General features: G+C 41.7%; 1 pseudogene; it reads left to right on the top strand.

Annotated features, from left to right (window-relative positions):
• Window positions 1-16,785: 16,785 nt before the first annotated feature.
• On the top strand, window positions 16,786-19,193 carry LOC100424233 (BEN domain-containing protein 3 pseudogene; annotated as a pseudogene).
• Window positions 19,194-20,133: the final 940 nt, after the last annotated feature.

Here is a 20,133-nt window from a genome sequence, read left to right as displayed (position 1 = left end):
CATATATGGCTTCACTGTCAAATAGCACTATATATTTAAGGAGTAAATAATGTTGATTATGTACAAACTCTTCTAGAAAATTGAAGAGGAAGAGACATTTTCCAATTTATTCTATAAAGCCAGTGTCTTAGTCCATTCAGGCTGCTATCACAAAATAACTTAGACTGAGTAATCTATAAACACAAGAAAGTTATTGCTCACACTTTTGGAGTAAGGATAGACCAAGATCAATGTGCCAGCAGATTCAGCATCTGTCAATTCCTCATCGATGGCACCTGCTATGTGTCCTCACATGGTGGAAGAGGTGAATGAACTCCCTTGTGTCTCTTTTATAAGAGCACTAATCCCATCCATGAGGTCTCCACCCTAATGACCTAATCATCTCCTAAAATTCCCAGCTCTTAATACTATTGCATTGGTGGTTAGGTTTCAACGCAGTGAATTTTGGGGGAAACACAAACATTCAGACCACAGCAGCCAGCATTACTCTGAAACCAAAACAAGGCATAGACATTGCAGAAAAATAAAACTACAGATGATAATCCCCACCATGCACACAGACACAAGAATTATCCAGTTAATAAAAACGAAGCTAAATGAATCTCACAATATATAAAACAGTTGATACATGATGACTAAATGGGGTTTATCCCAGAAACACAAGGTTGCTTTAATTTTGAAAATCAATTAATATAATGTGCCATATTAACAGAATAAAGATGAAAAATTCTATGACCATGTCCACAGATGCAGAAAAAGCATTTTACAGAATCCAATCTTCATTCCTGATTAAAAACTCTCTGGAAACTACGAATTGAAGGAAATTTCCTCAGCCTGATAAAGTATACTGACCAAAAACCTACAACTAACATCGTATTAGTGGTAAAATGCTCTTCTTCTAACATCAGGACACAGCAAAAATGACTACCCTTTCATTTCTATTCAACAATGTATTAGAGATTCTAGCCATTCTAGCCAATAAAAATAAGAAATAGAAAGTGATCTTATTTAAATGGGAGAAGTAAAACTCTTTAATTTGAAGATTACATGATGTTTTACTTTTATGCAGAAAATTCTATAGATTCAACAACAAACTACTACAACTAATAACTGAGTTTGGGAAGATCACAAGATCTAAGGTCACAAAAATCAACTGCATTTGTATACATTAGCCAAAAAATTGAATTTAAAAATGTTTAGTTCCCATTTATAAGGTACCAACAACATATAAAATACTAAGATATAAAGGTAATTAAGTATATGCAGGAGATATATGCTGAAACTACAAAACAGTGATGAAAGGAACTAAAGAAGACCTAAATAAATGGAGACACATTGTGTTCATGGGTCAAAGACTCAATATTTTTAAGATATCAATTCTCCCCAAATTGATCTACAGATTCAAAACAATCTCAGTAAATCTTTTAGAAGGATTTTTTGTATGTATTGACAAGATGATTCTAAAATTTATATAAGGAAAGAAGGTAACCTAGAATAGTCAAAACAACTTGAAAAAGCCAGTGTTTAGCGCCCCTGCCATATCCATTCTTTTGCCAAATTATTTTCTTTTTTTTCGTTTTTTGAGACAGAGTCTCACTTTGTCACCCAGGCTGGAGTGCAGTGATGCAATCTCGGCTCACTGCAACCTCCGCCTCCCAGGTTCAAGCGATTCTCCTGCCTCAGCCTCTCAAGTATCTGGGACTACAGGCTCATGCCACCACACCCAGCTAACTTTTGTATTTTTTTAGTAGAGACAGGGTTTCACCATATTGGCCAGGTTTGTCTTGAACTCCTGACCTCAAGTGATCCACCTGCCTCAGTCTCCCAAAGTGCTGGGATTACACGTGTGAGCCACCGCACCCTGCCCCAAATTATTTTCAATACAACTTTGGTCATACATAAAATTTCCTTATGATTGTGATTCTGTTCCTTAGCTTGTATTCTCGTCTTATACAACCAATATCTTTGCTGTATTATCATCTATCAAAATTATTATAAATTTAAAACACGTCCTCTCTGTCCTAAATTTTGCCTTATGTCCTTAAATATTTGCCTAATGTTTTGCCCTCTTATCTTTCATATAAAATTTAAGGTATTTTTGGAATTTCCGTAAAAATCATCATTATTTTGATTGAAATTGTATTGCATATATGATCATATTTGAGAACCGAAATCTTTATGTCATTGTCTTCCCATCCATGATCATATATCATAACTTTATTCAGTTTTTCTTTAATACCTCTGACTAGTGTTATATATTTTGAACAGTCTAAATTTATCATGCCATGTGTATAATAGATTGATCATGTGTTTGTTATTCTAAGTATCTTTTTAAAAATCTACTTAATATAACTTTTTGCTGGTATATAAAAATGCAACTGATTATTCCTGGTATGTTTTCCTCTGACTGCTTTTAAGATCCTCATTGTCTTTAGTCCTCCCCATCTTATTAAGATAGGTACTTTTTTTTTTTTTTTTTTTTGAGATTGAGTCTTGCTTTGTCACCCAGCCTGGGGTGCGGTGGCGTGATCTTGGCTCACTGCAACCTCCGCCTCCCAGGTTCAAGTGATTCTCCTGCCTCAGCTGCCTGAGTAGCTGGGATTACAGGTGTGTACCACCATGCCTGGCTCATTTTTGTATTTTTAGTAGAGACAGGGTTTCACCATGTTGGCCAGGCTGGTCTCGAGCTCCTGATCTCAAGTAATCAGCCCGCCTTGGCCTCCCAAAGTGTGAGATTATGGGCGTGAGCCACCATGCCCGGCCTAAGACGTGTACTTTTTATTTCACGTGTTTAATATTTTTTTGTGCCCGATGTTCTTATATTATTACACTCTGAAACCCTGTCAGTCTTCATCTCACACCTAGAGTTGTTGTTTTCCTAGGCTCTTCATTTTCCCCTCGAAGCCTCTCCTTTTCCTTTGCTAGCTATCATTTATACAATGTCCAGAGTGAGATTTTTAAAATGCAATTCAGATCATATCATGCCCCTGCTTAAAAGCCTGGGAAGGATTTCCTTTGCATGGAGGGTTCTTAAAAAATCTTTATAGTAGCTGACGAGGCCCAGCCAATGTCTACAGCCTTTCTTTGGCATCCTCCTTTGTTCTGTGATTTAGTCCCACCGACCTCCTTCAAATTCTTTCCAAAAAAGTTCCTGTCAGGCCATTCATTCTCTGGTCTGTTGGGGCTACTGCTCCTCACTCACTGTACCTGCCTCATTTGTCTTTATTTTTCACATTGGAGCTAAAGCATAACTTTCTTAGATGACTTTCTCCATGGAACCCACAATTATAATTCATTGTCTTTGTTAAACTTCACATAACACCCTGTTTTTCCTTTACAGAACCTATTGCATATCGTGATTATATGTAGATTTGGGATTACTAATTTGTTTCTTTCTCCTTCCTTACCACAAACCTCGTAAAGACAACAATTAGCCTTTTAAGGCCAGGCATAATGGCTCATGCCCGTAATCCCAGCACTCTGGGAGGCCAATGTGGGAGGATCACTTGAGGGCCAGGAGTTTGAGCCCACCCTGGGCAACACAGCAAGACTCTGTCTCTACAAAAAATAAAATAACACTAACTCTTTCGTCTGGATTTCAGTATCTAGCTTGGTACCATGCTAGGCATTAAAAAATTTTATAAGAAATAAAGTACAAATATAATATTTCAAGTGAGCCTCAGATGGGACATAACTTGCCTGAGGTCACTCAGCAAGCAAGTGCTGCAGCCACCACTGTCAGTCTACAAGAGGAGAATGCAAATGTGTCTGTCACTCACCTCAAGGGCAGGTGTGCACACCACATCTGGGAGGTGCTGTGATCATGCTTCATAAACATTAAAGTGGCAAGGGGAAATGTTATAAAATAAATGCAATAAACCTAATCATCCTAAGAATGATAGGCCTGTACATCCATGAGATCCAAGAAAGGCTCATTCAATTAGCCAGACTTTGTAAAGTGGAATTAAATCTCTAACTGCAACTAGAGTATATCTGGCTCACATTTTTGTTGGGGTCCTGGATTCCTAATACAGCTTTTTAAGGCAATAAAACACTTAATTCTCTTGTGTTATGTTCCATAGCATAATTGTAAATGTTCTTTGAAAAATATACAAATGTAAAAATTAAAAATAATCTCAGACAAAGAAAATATTCAGACAATTTTAATTTTTCCATGAATCTGTTAATTGAGTAGTTTTGGAAAACAGAGAATTTTTACCTTCTCTGAATGTCAATGCCTCAAAAAAAAAAACAGAATGCCATTAGAAGGTGAAAATCCTTTGCCCTAATTGATAAACTGGATAATCTTTCAAATTGGACAGGACTCAGGACTCTCAGCAGAGTTCTGACTTGGGCACTTTCATTATCTCAGAGCAAGTAGGGGCCATCACTTCTGAGATTGAAAACACAGTGACACACTCCAGAGCCATTCATGTATTCAAATCCAAATCCCAGAGGGGCCCAGCTGATCAAAGGCATGGCAGGTTTTTCCAAGATTAGATTTTTGTCCAGCTTTTGTTTTATACGGTTGGTAACAAAACCAACCACTGCCTGTTTCCCTTGATTATGCTCCTCCCGTCTGCAGCTACACCTCAGACATGCTGATGGGAGTGTAGAGTGTGTGGTGTCAAGAAGAACTGGACACAGTTTTCTGGTGATGTGCTCTTTGATGTGATATGGTAACAAATGGAATACCTCTTGCTTTATCATTCTACGTGTAAAAGATTCTGATCGCCAAGCTCAGAATAATTGTGCTAGTCACTTTACTTATGCTGTCTTCTATGTCTACTATGGATTAGAAACCAAGACATTTCACTTGGCATTGTGAAATAAGAGTAGTGAGAAGCATTTGCCTTCATCTCAACCAGAGGATAAGTGAGTATGGAGGTAAAGATAGCAAATACATATACCAATATAGAATTTAAAACTAAGCAATACAAGAGTATGCTCAGGGGAAACTGTAAATTGATACTGGGGCTAGTTTCAGAGGAAAATCTGGATCCTTCAGAGTTAATTACTGCAAACAATCAAAATCAATGGTGGATATCTTAAACAGAAAGAGAATTCCATGTATAGCTCGGCCATGGTTTGCATGTCACCCTGCTACCGCAATGAAGAAAGCTTCCAAGTTGAAGAGTCAGCAAAGGCAAATGGGGTGAGAGGAGAAATCAGTACTTCAAGCATTAGGACAGGAAACTCCCCATCAGCAAGGAGTTTGATTTTTTCCAGGAATTGAAAAAAAGCCTGTGTACCTGGAGTAATGATAGAGGGAGTGTATATCAAGATAAGGATGAAAGTCAGAATGTGTCAAATCATGCAGAAGATGGTAGGATAACATTCAAATTTTAATTCTTAAAACACAAAGAAAATAAGTTGAGTATTTTCAGCAAGACAGCAACAAAATTATACATCTCTGTGTGTGTTTTAAATAGATGCTTATTAATATTTAGAGAATAGATCTGAAAGCACTACAGTATAAAAAAAAGTCAATGAAGCCATTTTTAGATGGTATATTCAATAATAGTAGACAGGGTCAAGAAAAGCAATGAATTGGAATTATTCCTAAAAACACAGAAGAAGGGAGGCAAAAATAAGAGGTTCTTACATGTTTTTAAAAGAAGTCTTGCTATGTTGCACAGGCTGATCTTGAACTCTTGAGCTTAAGCAATACTTCCACCTCACCCTCCCGGAGTGCTGGGATTACAGGTGTGAGCCACCTCACCCAGTCGAAACTCTAAAATTAATGTATGAGAATACCAGTCTCATTTTCCAGCACTGAATGTTCCTTCTCATTAACCAAAAATGCCATTTATTGTTAGTTAGATGATACATGCTTTAATACCTGCAATTAGTATGTATAGCGTGTGGTGGAAATACATTGATTTTTTTTTGTAAGTCATTGTGGCCTAATAAAGTGCTGGACACATAACAGAGATTTCACAGTTGAATGTTTAATACACTAAACTAGTTTATTAATATTTCATGTTATTATTGGTATATGAACACCTGTTGAATGCTTTTCATTGCTGACAGAATTGTCTCTGGTGCCTATGGGCAATTTAATATCTCTGAAATTTTATTTAATCCCTGGACATAGTGTCAGCTGAAGCTGTTTAGGAGAAAATCAGAAGAAGAGGGCCCAGGGGACCTGCTTAAGACCACGGCAACTACTTCCATTGCTCTCATCTATATAGAGGCTGGAAACCTTCTTTGATCTTTGGAGTTTAAAAAACGATAATGGTTAACTTGAATCTCAGAAGACATCTGAGAGGCAAAAGGATGCCAAAATAAAATGGCAATGAAAGGCAACCCATGAGAAGACAGGTATTTTAATGCAAAATTATTTTTATTTAACACAATCTTGTGAAACAGATATCTCTGCTATACAGATATGAAACTGAAACTCAGAAATGTTACCAACATTCCCTAGTTCACACAGTTAATAAACAGTGAAGGTAGAATTCAGGACTGGTCTTATCTAAAGACCATATCCATTTTACTATACCATATGAGGTGCTATAAGTAAGACTGTAGTTTTGTTTTAGTCACTTCTTGGCCAAGGTAATGCTGTTTAAACACTTGACTTTTCTCCTTGTAACTCTACAATTGTTATCACCATAACCATTGTAGAGTTATTAATCTATTATTACCACAAGCAAGGGTTCATTGCCACTCAAAGCTGTTTATAATTATAAATGTAATAAAATATATCTGTGCCAAAAGAAATAAGACACATTTGCTTGCTTTGCCCAATAGAACACAGCAAAAGTGATGACTTGTCAGTTCTGAATCCAGGCCCTAAGAAGCCCTATGTACTTCTTCTTTCTCTGTCTTGGAGCCTGCCCAGTTCCCACATGAACAAACTCAGGCCTCTTGGAGGATGAGAGACACCACGGAGGAGGGAGATGAGTCATCTCAGCTGCAGCCACTCTTCGGCCAACTGGATGACTGGATGACTACGGTAGCACTAGCCAGCCCTGTCTAGAACCAGCTGGACCTGGGCCAGATCATCAGAGCCATTCAGGAGCTAAATAAATGGTTGGTGCTTCCAGCCATCAAGTGTTTGGGGGTAGTTTTTTACACAATGAGAGCTAATTGTCATTTAAACGGTAAAAGCCTTAGTAAATATAAGCTACTGCCGGCCAAGAGTTATTGTCGCTCTTCTTACCTGCAGTGATGGAGTCCTTGTTCTCATAACCCACGGCTCTTCCTACAGAAAACCCCATCTTCTCCTTAGATTAGGGCCATAGGTAAACTGACTTAGGCTAGGGAACTAGTCAGTGATGTCCAAAGTTGCATGGGCCCGGATGCTTATAGTTTTGGAGGAACTTCTTTTTAATAATACAAAATTATCTCTCCAAGTGAACATTTATCTACATTTAGAACATAAATCACAATGAGTTACATACTTAAGAAGGCTTAAAGGCCGGGCGCGGTGGCTCACGCCTGTAATCCCAGCACTTTGGGAGACCGAGGTGGGTGGATCACAAGGTCAGGAGTTTGAGACCGGCCTGACCAACATGGTGAAACCCCGTCTCTACTAAAAATACAAAAATTAGCCAGGCATGGTGGCACACACCTGTAATCCCAGCTACTCAGGAGACTGAGGCAGGAGAATTGCTTGAATCCAGGGAGCGGAGGTTGCAGTGAGCTGAGATTGCACCATGGCACTCCAGCCTGGGCAACAGAGCAAGACTCTGTCTCAAAAGAAAAAAAAAAAAAAGAAGGCTCAAAAATATCACACGAACATTACAAAGTACAAAAAATACCATATTTGTGTTAATAGCCTGAGGCACTATTTAATATATTTTCCATGTATCAATGGATCCTTACTCTTTGATTAGTTCTCATTTGAAAGTAAACTTGCAATTTGCTTTTCTCTAGAGAAAATACAGATTCTTTCCAGATATCATGCTTAACAGAAATTCATTTGTAGTTGTTGTTATGAGTGGCACAGAAAATTTCGTTAGTTTCACAACTCATTATTGGTAAAGTCACATACAATTTTAGGATTGTTGTCAAATGTAAGAAAAATCCCATCAAATTTATTTCCCTTATGAACTACAAGATATCAGCGGATTTCATATAAATGGTACACTTTCTGCTTTTTTAATGTGAAACCACTAAACTTCATTATGATGACAAATGTCAGATACCCTAAGAGAGAGTCCATTATGTGGGGTTTATAAAACATGTGACTTCACATGCAAATGAACTCACTGTAGTATTCCTACAAGTATTTACCTTACAGTCGTAGACATTTTGAGGTGTGTGTGTGTGTGAGAGAGAGAGAAAGAGAAAGAAAGAGAAAGAAAGAGAGTTGCATTAATAAATATATTCCTGATAGGAAAGACTTCCATTTGAATGGGCCAAGATGAGTATCAAATATGCAGCTTGCAGATTTACATATCCGATGATCTGATGCTTGGGAGAATTTTCTATAGATAAACTCTTGCCTCCTTAGATTCAAACCATTTTTGTCCCCTCTAAACCATAAACATCCAATGGCTGAAACTACAGAGCACAGTGATGTCACAATCTTACTGCAATGGCAAGTGGATCAACACTGTTCTCCACGAGTGTTCCTAGAGAACATTTCTACTCAGGACAGCTAGCAATAACTTACCTATACACAGAAGTGACTTGGAAGCATATAAATACTCCCCTCTAAACTCAAACTCAATGTATCTTCAACTAGAATATGCCTTGGGTGAAGTCCAAACATGTCTGATGCTATACCAAACTACCCAATATAAGAGGAAGCCAGAGGAGAATGAAACAGCTATCATAACTGACTGTGGTTAAGATATTTTACTTTTCATATGGAAAACATTAACTATGTGAGTAAATTCTACTGTTTTTTTCCCCAAGGGATGGAAAGGGAACATGTAAATAAGGGGCCCTGATGCTTCAGTTCCATTAACTTCAAGAGAAATCCCTGTCTCATTCTAAGAGAGTTAAAAAAAAAAAGAGGATAAAATATAGACTGTGATAAACTTATCAACATCAAGGTACTCTCAGGATCTGACACTTAATGAGGTGACTCAAGCAGTTAAGAGGGGCATTAATAATGTGGCAGGTGGGTTAATTGAAATGTGGACTCAATGGAGAACTACTGTCCCTGAAGAACTGCAGAGGAAAGCGTCTGAAGATTCTGGAGACTGGAAATATCAGATGGCATTTCTTATAACCAATATGTTCACCCACCCTTAAACCACACCCTGAGGGGGACCCAAAGGATAGACCCTTCACTAAGCCAACCAGATAATGCATTGATGAGGGGCACAGCTGAATTTGTGGGACGCTCTCTGGTGGTTCTCCCAGTGTGAGCTACGGAAGATGGTGAGGAACTGTGGTAGTCACCAATTTACTGCCTCTCAGCTGCAAATTCATGCTGTAACACATGCTCTGCAACAACTGACAGAATTCCTTTCAGCATCTCTCCTTAACAGCGTTTGGTTTTGAAAACCAAAAATAAAATTCTAAGCCCCCCAACCATCTGAATGGACTCCTCTTCTTGGCCAAGGGCATTCCAAAGTTAACCTGAAAAACTAGTTCAGGTCACAATGGGAAGGGGGCCTGTGGGGTCAGGGGTTGGACATGCCTCATTACTATTAACATCAACACAGACCTTAAGACTCATAGAACAGACTCTTTACATCTGATAAGAAACATTTACAATCTATTCTCTCTGAAGCCAGCTACCTGGGGGCTTCATCTGCATGACACAACCTTGGTTTTTCCACAACCCCTTACTGTAACCCAGACATTCTTTTCATTGATTCCAGCTCTTTAGATAATAACCAATTGTCAATTAGAAAATCTTCGAATCTGCTATGACCCGGAAGCCTCTGCTTCCAGTTGTCCTGCCTTTCCAGACTGAAACAATGTACATCTTACACATATTGATTGATGTCTTATTTCTCCCTAAAAGACATAGTTTATAAACCAATTTGAAGGCTGACTACCATGGGCACATGTCATCAGGGCCTCCTGAGGCCTGTGACAGGCATGTCCTTAGCTTTGGCAAAATAAACTCAAATAAATTAATTGAGACTAGGCTCAGGTGCTTTTGGTTTACAGTTTTCTCAGTAGAGGATGCTTGGAGAACATTGCAAGGAGAAAGGGACTGTCCTGCTGCTTCTGGGGCCATAAAGTTGACAAGTGATATGAGGTGGGTGCTCTGCCCAGCCATGTGCCCAGAGGAGAGTCACTCAATGACCTCAGAGCCTGGCATGTCTCTTGCCCTCTGGACACAGACACAGAACTCTCTTTTCCTCCAGTCCCACTCATGCACCCACTTCCTTTGCTCACCTGCACCCCACCTGCACCGCAGAGGGTTGCCACTGGCACCCTCCTCACTCTGAAAACCTGCATGCCAGGTTTCCTGCACCCCAAAGTTGCTTCCTGCCTGCCCAAAGCAACTGAGGGCCAACTCACCTGGGAAAATCAGCAAATGTCTCTACCTCCCAGTGGGTTGCAACTATGCCTTCTCCAATGAGGTCTGAACCTCAGACTTGGGGAGGGGTCCCTCTTTCAAGCTTGTCCTTCTTTGAGTACTCTACCTCAGTCCAAAAGTACTACACAGTTTTATTATATATTATAGCTACTCTTTTCTTTTAAATACATTTTTAATTTTAGAAACAAAGACAGTACAGATTGTTCCCATATACTCTCCATCCTATGTCTGCTGTTGTTTACATCTTACATTACCAATGTACATTAGTCATAGCTAATGAACCAATATTGGTACTATTACAGTTTACTATTAGCTAAACTCCGTATCTTATTAAAATTTCATTAGCTTTTCCCTAATGTTCTTTTTCTGTTCCAGGATCCCATTCAAGATACTACATTAAGTTTACTCATGTCTGGAAAAAATGTCTGTGTCCTAATTCCCAGAACCTGTCAAAATGTTAGGTTACGTGGCAGAAAGGAACTAGTTTCAGATAAAATTAAGGCTGCTAATGCACTGATCTTAAAATAGGAGGGTTAGAGGAGTAATGTCAGCAAGATGCAAGACTAGCAAGCCCAGAAATCCCCCATATAAATGTAGAATAAACAAGTAAATATTGACTAAAATAGCCTTATAGGAGCCCTTGAAATCAGTAAAGATTACAGTAACCAAGCAAAAGCCCCATCAATAAAAAGTTACATTCAAAACAGTAAAAAAAGTTCATGGCATTTTAATTTGCACTTGCCCTACCCCTTCCCTGGAACTGTACAGTATGGTCTGGGGGAAGCAGCAACCCAGTCCCCAGTTACCCTATGGGGCAACTGAGCAGAGAGAGCAGGGCAGGCCAAATTTGCAGCAGTCTAATCTGTCCAGGGATTGCCTGATTAATCTCTGTGTCACCCAACTGAGAGCTCAGATGGCCAAATGAAGCACACCTCAGACTGGACAAAGCTGTGAAATATAACTTACGAAAACTTCAGGGGGACTACAGACCTGCAGATGCCTGGGGCAAGAGATTAGTGATTGAGAAATACAGTAGAACTGCTAAGACCCTGGGAAGAGGCAGGGTTGACACTCACAGAAATGAAGTCATGAAAAGCAGCTGGGTATAAGGTGGACTGGAGAAAGGCACTCTCACAGGGAAGACGTATGACCAGAAGAGACCTGAGAAGACTTTAAGTGTTCATGATGAGCTTATACCCGAAGGTCTTCCCCTATACAGAGCCAGTCTATAAAGACAGAGGTGGCTGTTTTTTCAACTGCCAGTCTTCAACTAAAGGTCACAAGAAACAAGAAAACGTGACCCACTCACAGGCACAAAATAACCCTCTAAAAGTTGTTCCTGAAGATAAAAGGCATCAGACTTACTAGCAAAGACTTTAAAACCACTGTCTTAAATATGCTTAAAGAGCAAAAGAAAAACACAAAGAACCCCCACAAACCAGGAAAATGATATATGAACAAAATGAAAATATCAACAAAGAGAATTTCTATAAAAAACCAAACAAATTCTGGAGCTGTAAAATCTCACATCTGAATTGAAAAATTCATTAGAATTCATCAACAGATTCAAACAGGCAGAAGAAGGAATCAGTGAACCTGAAGACAGGCCCTATTGAATCTGAGGAGCAAAAAGAATAAAGAATAAAGAAAAGTGAACAGAGCATGAGGAATTTATGGGGTGCCATCAAGTAGACCAATATATGCATTACGGGGCAGGGGGTCTTAATAGGATAAGACATAGAGAAAGGGGAAGGAGATAGGCAGATTATTTCAAGAAATAATGACCCAAAACTTTCCAAATTTGAGGAAAGACATAGACACGTAAATCCAAGAAACTTAATAAAATCTGAAGAAATACACAATAAAACACAAATTGTTGAAAGACAAAAAGAGACTCCTGAAAGCAATAAGGGAAAAGCAACTTAACACATACATGGTGCTACGGTTTGAATGTCTGTTCCCTCTAAAACTCATGTTGAAATTCAGTTGACACTGTAACGCTATTAAGATGTGGAACCTTTGCGATGACTAGGCCATGATGGCTCTGCCCTCATTGGTGGAATGAATGCCATTAGAAAATGGCAAGTTCAGGTTCCCTTTGTCTTTCTCTCTCACCGGTTGCTCTTCTGCCACGTGATGCGTGTCACCATGGTGACACGGAAGAAGACCCTCACAATCTGCCAGCACCTCGATACTGGATTTCTTGGTCTCAACAACTGTTAGCCAGTAAATTTCCACTCAGTATAAATTGCCCAGTCTCAGGCATTCTGTTAAAGCAGCACAAGATACTTCCTCAAAGAAATTATGAGCATATTTCTCAGCAGAAATTGTACAGTCCAGAAGTTAGTGGGATGGTATAATTAAAATGCTGAGAAAAAAAATCAATCAAAAATTCTATATCTAACAAAACTGTTCTTCAAAAGTGAGGAAGAAATTAAGATATTCCAGATATAAGCTGAAGGACCTGCCCTACAAGAAATGCTAAAGGGAATCCTTCAAAAGGAACAAAGGATGCTAGACAGTAACTAGAAGCCAGGTAAAAATACAGATTTCCCATAAAGGCAAATATATGGATAAATATAAAAATCAGTTTTTGGTTGATAACTTCATTTTTTATTCTTCTACATAATTTAAAAGACAAAAGCATAAAAATAATTATATAGTAATGGGTACATAATATATAAAGATGTAACTGTAACATTAATAATATAAAATGGTGGGTGGTTTTGTAAAGAGTAGAGTTTTTAAATTGTGATTGGAATTAGCTGGTATCAATTTAAAATACACTGTTACACATGTAGGATGCTATATGTAATCCCCATAGTAACCACAAAGATAATATCAATAGAATGTACACAAAAGGAAATGGGAAGGAAATCAAAATATTTCATTATAAAAATCAACTAAACAAAAAGGCAATAATGGAGGAAATGAAGGACAAAAAAAGCAACAGGACTTAAAAGAAAACAAATGGCAATAGTCAATTCTTCCCTATCAGTAATTACTTTAAATGTAAATGTATTAAACTGTGCAATTAAAACACATAAATTGGCAGAATTGATTTTTTAAAAATATGATTCAACTAAAGGATGTCTACAGAGACTCACTTTAGATCTAAAGACACAAATAGGAGGCCAGCCATGGTGGCTCACACCTGTAATCCCAGCACTTTGGGAGGCAGAGGCGAGCAGATCACTTGAGGTCAGGAGTTCGAGATCAGTCTGGTCAACATGGTGAAACCCTGTCTCTACTAAAAATACAAAAATTAACTGAGCATGGTGGCATGCATCTGTAATCCCAGCTCCCTGGGAGGCTGAGGCACAAGAATTGCTTGAACCCAGGAGGTAGAGGTTGCAGTGAGCCAAAATTGTGCCACTGTACTCCAACCTGGACAACACAGCAAGGCTCCATCTCCAAAAAAATGCCAGGTGCAGTGGTTCACACCTGTTAACCCAGCACTTTGGGAGGCCAAGGCAGGCAGATCACTTAAGGTCAGGAGTTTAAGACCAACCTGGCCAACATAGTGAAACCTCAACTCTACTAAAAATACAAAAATTAGCTGGGCGTGGTGGTGCGTGCCTGTAGTCCCAGCTACTTGGGAGGCTGAGGCAGGAGAATCGCTTGAACCAGGGAGTCAGAGGTTGCAGTAGCCAAGATTGCGCCACTGCACTCCAGCCTGGCGACAGAGCGAGACTGCATCTCAAAAAAAAAAAAAAAGAGAGAGAGAGAGAGAGAGAGAGACTGGGGTGATTATACCAACAGTAGACAAAATAGACTTTAAGTCAAAAACTGGTATAAGGTACATGAACATTGTATAATGATAAAAGCATCAACTCACCAAGAAGACATACACATTTTTCTCAAGTGCACATGGAACATTTTCCAGGACAGACGATGGTAGGCCGCAAAATAGGTCTTAATAGTTTAAAAACATTTAAATCATACAAAGTATGTTTTCTGATAAAAATGTAATGAAACTAGAAATAAACAGCAGAAGAATCCACATACATGTGGAAATCAAACACCTTTTTTCTTTTTTTTTTTTGAGACTTTTTGCTATTGTTGCCCAGGCTAGAGTGCAATGGCATGATCTTGGCTCACTGCAACCTGTGCCTCCCGTGTTCTTCTCCTGTCTCAGCCTCACAAGTAGCTGGGATTACAGGTCCCCGCCACCAGCCTGGCTAATTTTTGTATTTTTAGTAGAGACAGGGTTTCACCATGTTGGCCAGGCTGGTCTTGAACTCCTAACCTCAGATGATCTGCCCACCTCAGCCTCACAAAGTGCTGGAATTACAGGCATGAGCCACCACACCTAGCCTCAAACAACATATTCTTAAATAAACAATGGATCAAAGAAGAAACTGCAAGGTAAATTAGACAGTATCTTTGAATGAAAATACAATATACCAAAATTTATGGGAGTCAGCAAAAGCAGTTACAGGGGAAATGTATAACTGTAAACACTTTGATTAGAAAAGAAGAAATATCTCAAATTAATGATGAAACTTTACATCTTAAAAAACTAAAAACAGAAATAAAACAAAACAACAACAATAAAAAACTAAACCCAAAGCTAGCAGAGAAAAGTAACAATAAAGATTAGGGCAGAGAAATAAAATAGAAAATTTTTTAAAAAATAGGAAATCAACAAAATCATGTGTTCTTTGAAAAAAAAAAAACAAAGAAAAAACAAGCAAAAACAAACAAACAAAAAACAAAGGCTGGGTGCAGTGGCTCATACCTGTAATTCCAGCACTTTGGGAGGCCAAGGTAGGTTGATCACCTGAGGTCAGGAGTTCGAGACCAGCCTGGCCAATATGGTGAAATCCCATCTCTACTAAAAATACAAAAATTAGCCAGGCATCATGGCATGCACCTGTAGTCCCAGCTACTCGGGAGGCTGAATTGCTTGAACCTGGGAGGCAGAGTTTGCAGTGTGCTGAGATCATGCCACTGCACTCCAGTCTGGGCAACAGAGCAAGACTCTGTCTCAAAAAAAAGAAAAAAAACTAACAAATCTTTAGCAACGTTACCCGAGACAAGACAACTAAAATTCAAAATGAAAGAGGGGATACTGCTGATTTCACATAAATAAAAAAGATTACAAGAGAGAACTATGAATGATTGTATGTCAACAAATGGATATCTACATGAAATAGACAAATACTATAAAAACACAATCTACCAATGTTGAATCATGAAGAAATGGAAACTCTGAAGCCTATAACTCGTCAGGTGATTGAATCAGTAATCAAAAACTTTCCAACCAAGAAAAGCCCAGGACTAGATGACTTTACTGGTATATTCTACCAACATTTAGGGAAGAATTAATATCAGTCCTCCTCAAACTGTTCCAATAAATTGAAGAGGAGGTAACACTTCCAAACTCACTCTACAAAGCCAGCATTGTCTGATACCAAAGCCAAAGACACTGCAAGAAAAGAACATTAGCGAACAATATCCCTTATAAATATTGATTCAAAAATTATCAACAAAATACTAGCAAACCAAATTCAACAGTGCATTAAAAGATTATCCACCAGGACTAAGTGGGATATATTCCTGGAAAGCAAAGATGGTTCAACATCAGTGGTACTGACAGTTCAACACCATTCAACAAAGATGGTTTCAATGCACTGAAAATCAATCAGTGTAATATACCACATGGATAGACTAAAGGAAAAATATCAATTATTGCAGAAAATACATTTGACAAAATTCATAAAACACTTCCTTAATCAATACCTCTAAACTCTATCACATCATAAACTATGCATATACTTTCACCCCCAAAGCATCCTAAAACAACTCCTATTTAAAAATACACTTATATCCATGCTACTCACAAATATACAACCCAAGTATATGCAAGAACCCTAGAAATAAACAATTAAAATGTCCAAAACCCACATATAGATGAAATTAACCTATTCTGCTGAGCACTCTAGGAAAAAAAAGAATAAAAAATAAATAAATAAGAAGGAAATAGCCCACGTGTGCCCCACTGATGGGGAGGTGTGGACTGCAGGTGTGGGCGGAGGGTTTGCAGTTCCACTGCAGCAAGGGCTCCTGTGTCCCTGTGTGGAAATGACACATGGAGTCCTGTCACGTCACACAACAGCGCAGCACACAGACACTCACAAAGAGAGGGGAAATACACGACGCCTGGTTGTCTGCCGCCCCCGGCACCTCCCCCAGTCGCCCTGGCCAGGCCCTTTGTGTGCTTCCCCCACTCCCTGGCCCTGCACCCTCCCCACCACTTGGCGCCCAAACTTGGCTCCGGCTGCCCAGCAAAGTGCAGAACTCGAGTCCCAGTGGAACAGAAGATGAACTCAACTGAATTCAGTGAAGACGTAGAAGAACTTCTAAGAAGTGAGAGTGGAGACAGAGGCCGAAGATGCTGCTCTAGGCTGCTCCATGAATTCCAGGACTTCTGAGAAGCACCCTCTGGACAGCGTCTTCACTGCCCTCCAGGACTTGGCAGGTCAGCAGTGGCCCCCAGACTCCGTCCCCAGCATGAAGAGGAGGCAGCTGATCCCAGAGGCACTCCTAGAAGGCATGTGGAACCTGAGAACAGCTTGCCCTGCCAAGGCAATGGAGAGCAGGCTGGCAGGGCAGGAGCTCGGGCTCTGTGTGGCCAGGCAAGGAGGAGCCCTGCAACTACGCCACCACCCCTTACTACAAGAAGCCTCTGTATGGCATCTCGCACAAGGTCATGGAGAAGAAGAATCCTCCCTCAGGGGACCTGCTAAACATGTATGAGCTCTTCCAGAAGGCAAATGCCAGCAACAGCCCCTTGCCACTTAGGCTCCTGAATGAGCCACAGAAGTAGGACTGTGGCAGCACTGGGGCGGCCACCAACAGTGATCCTAACATCTACTTCCTGATCCAGAAGATATTCTACATGCTCAACACCCTCACGTCCAACAGGTCCCAGCTGCACAGCAAAGTGGACCTGCTCTCCCTGAAGGTGAACCACACTGAGATGGTGGCCAAATTCCAGCCACCCCCACCACCCAACAGCAGTTCACGGGCGGCGTAGCTCAAGCAGATTGTGGACCAGAGCCTGTCGGGCGAGGCCCTGGCCTGCTTCCTGCTGGTGCAGCTCTTCCCCAAGCTCATCAGCCACAGTCGACTTCTCCCGAGGCTGCAGTGCCTGTGGCTTTGAGGCCAAGCGTAAGCTGGAGTCACTGCACCAGAAGCACATCCACAACTACATGGAGGTCTACTACCCCTCAGTGAAGGACACGGCTGTGTGACAGGCCGAGTGCTTGCCCCAGCTGAGTAACTTCTTCAGTCGCTTCTGGGCCCAGCGGGAGATGGAGAACAGCCAGCCCAATGGCCAGGCCGCCAGCTTCTTTGAGGCCAAGCAGTGGACCCCGGCCACTTCCTGGACCACAAAGAGGAGGAGGGCATGTCTCTGGATCGGAGCAGCACCATCGCCTCAGACCACGTGGTGGACATGCAGGACCTCACCGAGTTCCTGGATGAAGCCTCTTCACCCGGCAAGTTTGCCGTCTTCATCCTCCACTGGCTCTTCCCTGAGCTCTTTGACCACCGCAAGCTGGGCAAGCAGGACAGCTGCCACGGGGACGGCGGCAAGCAGGAGCTGGACCCGCAGAGGCTGCAAATCATCCGCAACTACAGGGAGGTCAACTTCCCCCACATGCAGGAGGAGGCCTGGCTGCAGCAGTGCGCCCAGCGCATCAACGACAAGCTCCAGGGTCTGCAGCTGGACCCGGGCAGCAAAGGTGAGCCCCCCACGCGATGACTGCTATGACTCCTCTAGCCTGCCCAATGACATCTCAGTAATCAAGGTGGAGGATAGCTTCAAGCGCGAGCAGCACTGCTCCAAGAAGATCTGGCTGGTACCCATCGACTTGGACAAATTGGAGATCCCCCAACCCAACTTGGAGGTGCCCGGCACTGACTGCCTGCTCAGCAAGGAGCATTGCGCAGTATCTATGAGAGCAGCCTGTCCATCAGCAACTTCGCCTCATGCCTGCTGGTGCCCCTGTTCCCCAAGCTCTTCACCCATGAGCACCTGCACAAGCAGTACAGCTGCAGTGGCTCCCTGGGCAAGAAGTAGCTGGACCCATCCTGCAACAAGTTCATTCACCACTATGTGCACCTACGCTACCTCCGCACCAAAAACAACTGCTTCTGGACCCTGGAGTTCACTGGCAAACTGGACAAGCACTGCCCACACCGGGACACGAGCAGAGGCGCTCCTACCAGCAGCGGTGCAAGGTCCATGTGTTGGGCCCGAGTGCAGAGACATGAGGAGCTATGCAGTCAACCCCAAAAGGTTTGAGGAGGAGTTTGAGGGTCCCCCGCTGCCCCCGAGAGGAGCAGCAAGGACTTCTGCAAGATCCCCTTGGACGAGGTGGTGGTCCCTCACCCAGCTTCCCGGTGCCCTCTCCCTACCTGCTGTCCGACAATGAGGTGAGCGAGATCGTGCAGCAGAGCCTCTCCGTGGGCAACATTGCCACGGGGCTCCTCCACCACCGAGAACCTCCAGCTGCAGTACAACCATTCCCGGGCTTGCAACAAGAAGCAGCTGGACCCTATGCAGCTGCGGCTCATCCGCCACAACGTGGAAGCCATCTACCCCGTGGAGAAGGTGGAGGAGGTGTGGCACTGCGAATGTATCCCCAGCATCGACGAGCAGTGCCGCTGCCATAACAGGAAAAAATGCAACATCCTCAAGAAAGCCAAGAAAGTGGAGAAGTGAAGGCCGTGGCCTGTCCAGAGACTCAGGGTCACCAGAGACTGAGCGATGCTCAGGAGCATGCCTATGGCATCCACAGACAGGCACCTTATGTCCGTGGGGTGTGGCTTATTACACTTGCACATGTACACACCCAACCAACCACAAGAAAGAAGCCTTGAGTTTGATCTCTTGTCCGCTTGTCCTTACGACTTCTGGCCTGCGTTCCCTGGCGGTGCAGCCTGAGTGTGGGAAGCATAAGCTGTGAGAGCAGGGACTCTGTCCTGCGTTCCCTGGCGCTGCAGCCTGAGTGTGGGGAGCGTAAGCTGTGAGAGCAGGGACCAGTGGGCAGGGGTCCTCTCTCCCTAGTCGTGTCCTCCCCAGCCCCTCACAACCTCAAATGCAAACTCAGCAGCTCTTTTGCTCCTCTTCCCATATTTTACAGCTTCCATTTTTATCCAATTTTTTTTTTAAATTAAAAAGAATCCCTTAAAAAAATTACTGGGCTCTTTGGGGGCCATTTTACTTAGAAAAAAATCTTTTAAAAAGTGCCATCTTCAGGCCGGGTGCAGTGGCTCATGCCTGTAATGCCAGCACTTTGGTAGGCCAAGGCAGGTGGATGACCTGAGGTCAGGAGTTCAGGAACAGCCTGGCCAACATGGTGAAACCCCATCTCTACTAAAAAACAAGCAAAAATTAGCCGGGCCTGGTGGCGGGTGCCTGTAATCCCAGCTACTTGGGAGCCTGACAGGAGAATCACTTGAACTTGGAAGGTAGAGGTTGCAGTGAGCCGATAAAGCACCATTGCACTCCAGCCTGGGCAACAAGAGCAAAACTCCATCCCAAAATAAATAATAAATAAATAAAGGTGCCATGTTGGTGTACAATGGCTAATCATAGCTTCAGATGGCATGGATACTGATTTTACCGACCCTGTCTTTTACATCTGATTCTGGAAGAGTCA

This window comes from Macaca mulatta, chromosome 15 (genome assembly GCF_049350105.2).
Source record: "Macaca mulatta isolate MMU2019108-1 chromosome 15, T2T-MMU8v2.0, whole genome shotgun sequence".
Taxonomy (NCBI): domain Eukaryota; kingdom Metazoa; phylum Chordata; class Mammalia; order Primates; family Cercopithecidae; genus Macaca; species Macaca mulatta.
This window is presented reverse-complemented; position numbering and strand designations above follow the sequence as displayed.